At 36.6% G+C, this 8,833-nt stretch overlaps 1 long non-coding RNA gene across 1 annotated transcript; it reads right to left on the reverse strand.

Moving 5' to 3' along the window:
* Positions 1 to 1,138: 1,138 nt before the first annotated feature.
* On the reverse strand, positions 1,139 to 3,270 carry LOC141817280 (uncharacterized). The gene is made up of 4 exons (XR_012600806.1): positions 3,086 to 3,270; positions 1,721 to 1,830; positions 1,392 to 1,431; positions 1,139 to 1,278 (listed from the first exon to the last, which is right to left on the reverse strand). It is a non-coding gene; the product is annotated as an uncharacterized LOC141817280 (long non-coding RNA).
* Positions 3,271 to 8,833: the final 5,563 nt, after the last annotated feature.

An 8,833-nucleotide genomic window follows, 5' to 3' on the forward strand; every position in this document is an offset into this window, starting at 1 on the left:
CAATTTTTGAAATGTGTACTTAATTGGTTGTATTAAATACATAGATGATCATACTTTAGAGACCCTCGGAATTAAGGATGATGTATATTGGAAGATTAATAGGATCAGGTTGAATGGTTTGATGAGTATGAGATATCCTACCTACCCTAGAGTTGTCCTTCAATTTTTAAGCTCGGTAGACGCTAACATTTTAATGAGTGAGGGAAGTTTAGAAGGGATGATTACTTATTGCATGTTTAATGAGAAATATCAATGGACTTTAGAAGAATTTAACTTGTACTATGAATCTTTAGTTAGGCGAGAGAAGAGATTGTCAAGAAATTTTGATGATACTTGCTTTTGGGGTGATATTATCGGCAGTTCTGCATACGATCCCTCCTGATCTAAAGCCTCAAACATTCAAAACCTAGTTTTTTGATATCTCCACTAAGTTATGGCTCATACCATATTTGGTGGTGGAGATAGCGAGGGTGTGGTGAGACATAGTGAGTTGTTATGTCATTGGGCCATGATCAAAAATATAAATATCAATACAGGATCCCATTTCATTTGGCACCTCTTAAAAAAGAAAAAGTCATAGTGGGGATTATTATTTTTGGTGGATTGATTACCCACATTGCCATTACCCTAGTGTCAGTACTTATGGAATCAAAATATCTCCATAATGACATGATATTATCCACTTTGGGCCTAAGTCCTCATGACTTTGTTCTTGGGCTCTCCCCAAAAGGCCTCATGCCAATGGAGATATCTTCCATCCTTTTAAACTCATGATCTTTTCCCACTACAAGAATTCAGGTATTTAGCGACGAAATATTTTCGTCGCTAACCTAATAATTTCGTCGCTAAGATATGTTAGCGACGATAATATATCGTCGCTATTTTTGTCGCTATAAGCTTGTCGCAAATTAACATTAGCGACGAAATTGTGAAAATTCGTCGCTAACATTAGCGACGAAATAATAATCGTCGCTAATCCCCAAAAACTCGTTTCTCTTTTTTTTCCTTATATCCTGTAATACATGCACATCACAATAAACCCTAATACATACACATCACAAAATAATATTCAATAACATATTCACACACAACAAACACAAAGTTTAACACAAAGTTTATCACATAAATTTATCACATCACAAAGTTCAACACAATGTTTAACACAAAGTTTATCACAGCACAACAAATACAAAGTTTAACACAAAGTTTCAAAATACAAACATTATTCCAAGAACTATGGTAAACAAGCTCCCTGATAATTATATGGAAGTTCGAAGCCTGCAATGGAATAATAAAATGTTAATTTGATTAACAAACTGACAGGAATATCAAAATGCTGAAATAGTGTTAAACATTGTGTAAGAAGCAAAACTGATGCGGAGAATACATACCACACGATTGAATTTTAGAATCAAGAATTGATAGCTCCTCCTGAAACAGGAATTAGGTTAATTATAACTACAATAATTAAGAACCAAACAACATTGTCAACATTTCTACTTTACTGACCTGTAAATGCAAAATCTCATTCTGTAACATAAAGTTCTTGTGAAGAAGTGAACTTAGGCATGTCAAGCTACTTACAATGCCAATGTGATGTAAAATATTAAGACAGCTATTAAAAATACCACATTAAATAAGTTTTTGCACTTGTAACTTTTATGCTAATTAAAAGGCACTGAGACACAAACTAATCGTATCAAATTCTAAAAATATGTACCTCCCATATAATTGCAGATTTATCATTTGATGATGATGCTAAATACTTTCCTTGGTTGGAGAACTGTAAGAACCATACTTCATCATGGTGTTCTTGGCTTCTTGCAATATCTGTCACGATGAGGAAAAAATGGTTCAGAAAGACAAATAGTAGAACTGACTTAAATAATTAAATAATCTATCAATAAACATATTGCTAATGCTCCAACTATTCACACACTCCCAAAGCAAATATATGCACATAAATGTTAACTTTGAACAATGCAAAATAGCTTCAAAAAAATAACATATGAATGAAGGTACCAAAAGAAGTTGCTATCCGAATAGTAAAGTGCAGTAAATAGCTTCATAACCAACTACCAATGCCCGAATAGGATTTCTGACTAACAAATAAATTTATTGTTAAAAAATATTCAAAAATTGGAGGTCATATACAATAGCGGGCAAAAATATGATTTCACCAAAACTATTAAAGACCAATAATCACTTCCAGCTTAGAACTTTGGGGTCCAGTTCAATGCAGTAGGATGATACAGTTTGGAGGCATATGCAGCTGAGATCTTTAAACAAATCTTTTTAAAAGTTTATCTTGCATACTAAAATTCACATTTGAAAACATTTTTTCTAGTTAACTTGAATTAAAATCATGTCGGCTAACCTGTAGCATTCACGTGGAGTAAGTACTGTAAAGTACATAGTCAAATTAGAAACTTGTTCAGCAGCGAAGTCTATGCCAAATTGTAAATGTTAAACAGGCAAATCCAATTCTAATAGTCTTTTTGAATAATTTCCTTTTAAAGAAATAATCCTAAGTTATTCATTCCTTATTAATGAAAAAAGTCTTCCCAATTCTTGCTGTGATATATCACAATTTTCCTTTGTTCTTCTCTGCCTCAAGATCTAGATTCATCATTTACTGTATACAAACATGCGGAAAGTAAATAATCTACGTACATATAATCTATAAACAAATTTCTTAAGTCCTGTAAATTCCTTGAGCATTCACAAAATTTCAACTATTCTCCAATCATAAATGTTACTGCGTTGTCGTATTTGCTTCTTCCAGCACGACACTATCACTAACCCAATCTCCTACGCAAGAGCTAAACAAAAAGAAACCTAAACAAAAACAATCACCCAGCAAGCGATCGACGAGCATCAGAATCAGAAACAGAATTCAATACACAAAAGAATCAATTTCAATCAGGATTTTGGATAGACTCGTATAGACAACAGATTCCCCAAATCGCGCGAGTTGCGAGGCAAAGTGAGAAGCTGGAACGACACCATCAAGATCAACAGCTAAAACGGAACAAGAGAGAATAAGCAAACGAAATCCTAGAAAAAGGTAAGAATCAGAGCAGACCTCGCCGAATTAGGGGTTTGGTTGCACGCGCCGGCGCCGACGTGAGCTCGCCGCGGAATCTAACCGTCTTTTTAGTTGGCACTGCCGGTTCCTCGTGGTGGTCGACAACGCCACTCGTCCTCAGATGCCTAGAGGAGGAGGAGAAGGCGGGGTAGGAGGCGAAGGAGGAGGAGGAGGAGGAAGGCGAGGCGGCGAAGCGAGGGAAAGAGACGTGAGAGGAGCAGCGGGGAAAGGAAAATGGGGCGGTGGGGTAGGATTTTAGCGAATGTTAGCGACGAAATGTTATGTTTCGTCGCTAAACATTAGGATTATTAAATTATTAGCGACGAATTATTAAGTTTTGTCGCTAATGTTTAGCGACGAAAAAATTATTTCGTCGTAAAAAATCGAACGGAAGCGGGATTAGGATGATTTTAAAAACTGAAGTTAGCGACGAAATAATACATTCGTCGCTAACTGTTAGCGTCGAAATATCAAATTTCGTCGCAAAAACTGAAATTAGCGACGGAATATCAAATTTCGTCGCTAACGTTAGCGACGAAATATCAAATTTCATCGCTAATTTCAGTTTTTGCGACGAAATTTGATATTTCGTCGCTAAGGTTTAGCGACGAATGTATTATTTCGTCGCAAAAACTATAATTAGCGACGAAATTTGATATTTCGTCGCTAATACTTATATTAGCGACGAAAATAAAAATCGTCGCTAATATTTCATCGCTATTTTTATAATTTCTTGTAGTGTCCATGTGTTTTAGATGTGAGACTATGTTTGCACCCTTGCAACCTAATAATCCCCCCTCAAACAAAGGACCACAGACCCCCCTCAAACAGAAAACCACCGTTTGATGTTCGAATCCTTGACCCACTAGGACTTTCTGCCCCTTGGTCTATCCGACCTACTAGGATTTCCTGCCTAGCTGCAACAAGGACTTTTTGCCTAGTGTCTGGTCCTTTTTGATTCAGACACAGGAGCACCCACTTCCTTTGTTTAAGGTTCAACCCACATGGTTAAATTTGGATCATGGCTCTTCCGACGGTTAGTCCGGTGAAGAGCGGCCTTGCTCTGATACCACTTGTTAGTACCGATGGAATCAAAATATCTCCACAATGATATGATATTGTTCACTTTAGGCCTAAGCCCTCATGGTTTTATTCTTGAGCTCTCTCCAAAAGGCCTCATGCCAACAGAGATATCTTCCATCCTTTTAAACCCATGATCTTTTCCATGTGTTTTAGATGTGAGACTATGTTTGCACCCTTGCAACCCAACACCTAGGTTGTGATTTGCATGATCTTGATGAAGTTAGAGGTAGTTCAAAATTTGATTTAGATATTTGTTTGATGATGAAGATGATTATTAGAGAGAGAAGGAAATATTGTCTAGCCTTGAAAGACTATCCTACCATTATTGGATCCCGATTGCACCACTATCCGAGACTATACCAATTTGCATATGACCAGAGTCGTACTAATCCCTACCCTTGTAGTGTTAGAGAAAAATTAGGAAGGAAGATAATAAGAGATAAACAATAGACAAGGAGATTACATAATATTTTTCCAATGCTTCATTCATCAACACGTAGCATATTTATAAACTACTTACATAACACAACTAAACCACTAACTCCATACATATTATAGGATTGTTTAAGAGCGCTAGAAGAGGGTGAATACCGCTTCTTGGCATTTTCACTCTTTTCGAAAAACAAGCGTAACTTGCGTAAATAAATCAAAACTTGTAGCGGAAAAGAATATAAGTGACATGATTATTTTTTACTTGGTTTACAGCATTAGATTGCTACTCCAAGGTCCACAATCAGTGATTGTTTCTAACAAATAATTTACTAAATAACTTCCCTTTTATGAAAGGGAATCGCTTTACAAAATTAATTAGGATCGGTAACATGTATACCGACTTAAAATTTTAAGTACAAAAGCAATGAGTAGTTTTATCGACAGAGTAGTAATGGATGTGCAGACTTCATTGCAGCTCTTCAGCGTGATGACATCATTTCAAATGGAAGAATTTTGTACAGACGATCATCGTTGAGTCATATTGAGATGATACTAGGGTTTCCCCTCGAAGCTGCTTATATGGACTGATCCAGGCTTCTAGAAGCCTTTCCAGGCGGTTCCACGTCATACCGTCGATCCACTTTTGATGCTGACTCAGCATCTTCCGAGCGGCTACATCCCTTCTGGGCGCCTGGATGCTGACACGGAGGTTGCCGAATCAACTTGAACTCTGCAACACCTTATCCAAATCCAAGCGTTTGAAACCTTTCTAGGCACTTAGAGGCTGAGGTGTCTTGACCACTGGGATTTTAGCACCTCATTGCCTCGTTGGTTCGTTCCGCTGACGTCCGATTGCTTGGAACCAATCCGGGTGCCTGAACCATCCGATCGCCTGAATACAATAAGGGCGCCCGGAACATAAAGTTTCATCCCCTCCTTTAATGCATCACAAGTTAGTCTAAAATTCAAAGCATAACAGGAAAGTAAATAGTTTAGCCAACTGTTTGGTCTTGACTTCAGGTTTCCAGTGAAACCTTAGTCAGATCGACGCCTATTGTTCCCTTTATCGGGAATGCGTCCTCACCCATTCTACTTGGGAGAATTTATCTTATGCCAACTAAGTCCTCCAGACCCATTGGACTTTTGCTTATCCTCGATCCTCGGCCCTCAGGTCTTCCACCATTAGATGTCTGGTCCTCCAGACCCCCTAGACTTCCGCCTAGTACACTTGATCTGTCAAGACTTCCTATCAAGTCCTCCTGACTAGGACTTCCTTGTTCAGTTCTCCAAACTATATTTTTCACCTAATCCTCCAGATTAGGACTTTGCCTAGCCTCCAACAAGAACTTCCATTGCTTAGCCGCAACTATGGCTTTCCTATGCCTAGCCGTAACTAGGGCTTTCCTGTACTACTTGCACACTTAGTTAAGTTCATTAGATCACTTTATATACTTAACTTGAACCCTTTGCCATTATCAAAACTCATGTTCGATCATTTGGTGCTCTTTGCACCAACAATCTTTCTCTTTTTGATTATGACAACTTAGGTTCCATATTAAGTAAAAAATATTTGCATAAAGTAAAGAAGTAAATCATAGCAACAGTCAAGGCAAGTCATAACAAATATAAACAACTTAACGTACTTGACTCCCCTTAATTTAGGACTCCTCCTGAAATTAAATTTTTCTTAAAGAAGAATAATTTTAAAAAAATATCTTTTTCCTCTTTCCCCCTGAACTTGACATGGTTTAATTATAATTAACTTGATTATAAACCATTCAAGTCCTACTTAGATTTAAAAATATTTTGAAATAATTAAACTAATTTTATAAAAATTGACTTTTCAATCACTTTGAAAAAGATAAATCATATTTTTCAAGTAAAGAATTAACCATTTGAAAAGTATTTCACTTTCAATCAAAAACATTTTAACAAGATTTTTTGATTTAAAAATATTTTAATTTTAACTTTGAATTAACTATCTCTCTCCCCCTTTGACATAATCAAAAAATATTTATAAACTTTGGTTGTGTAAGGAAAAATTCATAAAAATCACTCAATCACATGAATAAAATAGGTTTGAGTCCAAGCATGTTATATAATATATAAAAATACTTAGATAACTTTTTTTTCCTTTTAGGCACATGTTCAACTTAAGTTTTGGCTCATTTTCAAAAGATAGTAGTTTGACCAAGTTGGTCAAGTTTAAGTGTATCATTCCATTTAGCTTATACTAAGGAGGAACACTGAACTTGATTCATAGTTTATGTTTTAAACCTAAGTTTTAGTTTGATGCACAGACATAAGCATCTGACACCGAAGCTATGACCCTATGCATTTCACACCGTTCTAGGTTTCACAATACACAATCAAGTTATCTAGTGTGCTTTGTGAGATGCATTAACCTAAGTCTATAGATGCATGATCTCTATTGAAGTATCTAGACTAGGGCCAAAAATTTCTTTTTACTTTGAAAATGCAAAAAGTTTAAACTAAGTTTTTCAAAGATAGAATAAAATTTTGAAAATATTTTTGAAAAACTAAGTAGTAGTAGATTTGAAAACATGAATTTTGAAATATAAGAAATATTTATACTTAGTCTACCCTATACATTCCTAAAGATTAATCAAGTGCAATAAGGAAATGCAATAATAAGCTAAAAAAATATCACTCAATACACAGTAAAAGGGTCAATACTGGAGTCAATATTACAAGTCAAAAAGTAAAAGTAGCTGGGTCTATTGGGGAGGTGGATGGGGGTGGCCCATGCCCTAAGATCTAAGCATGTCCATCAACTCAGAATGCCTAGCCCTACTATGCTCCTCTTAACTCTCAAACTGGTTAGCCATAGTCAGATGGTAGGAAGCAACTAAGTCGTTTAGACTGGGGATTGACTTTTCGAGTCTGATCACTCTCTGCTCTAGAGTGATAGGAGGTGGGGGTGAAAGGATCTGAAGGAGATCAGTTAGATCGATATAGTCCTCCTCCTCGGCGGCTGGCTGTGGCCAAGATTGATTCCCCCGTCACCAAGATAAAATTCCATCCTCATCTATATGTACCTAGCTAAGAAGAAACTCCTAATGCCTAACATGTCAAACTCACTAGCTAGTTTGACATCACCTAAGGTGGTGTCAAACCGAAGTGATGTTAGGAGCGATATCAAAATATGATAGAAGGACATATGTACCCTCTTGCTACTGGTGACACCAAATGAAAAAATGATGGCATGGAATATATATAAATTAATATCTATATCTAACCTATGATGTAGTGCATATAAAAGAAATATATGAAATGGTCGTATCATCGCGACATTCCTGATATTCAAGGAAAAATACAAGTCACTAAGACTCTGTACAGAATATAGTCCTGCACTCTGAGTCTAAGTGAGGATAACTGGGTCATAGTGGGGACCCCTCTCCTCTCCAAAGATGTTTGAATGCATGAGGTCTAATGTGATGTGTGAATAAAAGGATCCGTAAAAGATACATGCCTAGGGGGGTAGCAGGCAAATGTGCATGATGAATATCTAAGTCCTAAGTGCTCTCTAATAATGGTGGGAGATAAAATGAAATATCTCCCAGCTACTCTGGTGGAGTAGGTCAGATTATCAATTTGAACTAGGTTATTGTACAGTCGGCACACAAATTCGTGTTAACCGGGCTAGTACAATACACTAGTCGCTAAAGGCCATAATGCTCTATGACTTCCATGGAAGTTATACATGAACGTCTGAAAAATATCCAACATAAATATCTAGAATGCAGAGGTATAAAAGTTAATGATGCAAATCTAATCCTAAGCTTCACAGTGGGAAATTTGGGATTTGTACTAGGAGTACTAGTAGTACCAGCCTCAGTGGTCTTCCTCTTAATCCTAATGCACAAATTAAGACTTAACTAAGAAAAAATAATTTTAAATTACTTTAGATCATTTTGTGGACTTACCTAGGCATTTTCATTAGAAAAATAAGAAACTGATGACCTAGAACCTTAGCGATGGTGCAAGAAAGGGTTTTTGAGGTTGGAAGATGATTTTATGTGGTTTGGAAACTTAGGGTTTGGGTTATTTTTATAAACGTGATTTGAGTGCTTGGATTCAAATCGGGGAGCCTGGATTTCATGCGGTGTGGGACGTCTGAAAAAAATTCTAGGTGCTTGGATTCAAAAATCGAAGATGCCTATGTGAAACTATGAGTGGTGTTTGAAAGACATTTGGGGCGCCTGGATT

This window comes from Curcuma longa, unplaced genomic scaffold, assembly GCF_044706935.1.
Source record: "Curcuma longa cultivar G26 ecotype Majalengka, Jawa Barat unplaced genomic scaffold, ITB_CL_G26_1.1 contig_19967, whole genome shotgun sequence".
Taxonomy (NCBI): Eukaryota; Viridiplantae; Streptophyta; class Magnoliopsida; order Zingiberales; family Zingiberaceae; genus Curcuma; species Curcuma longa.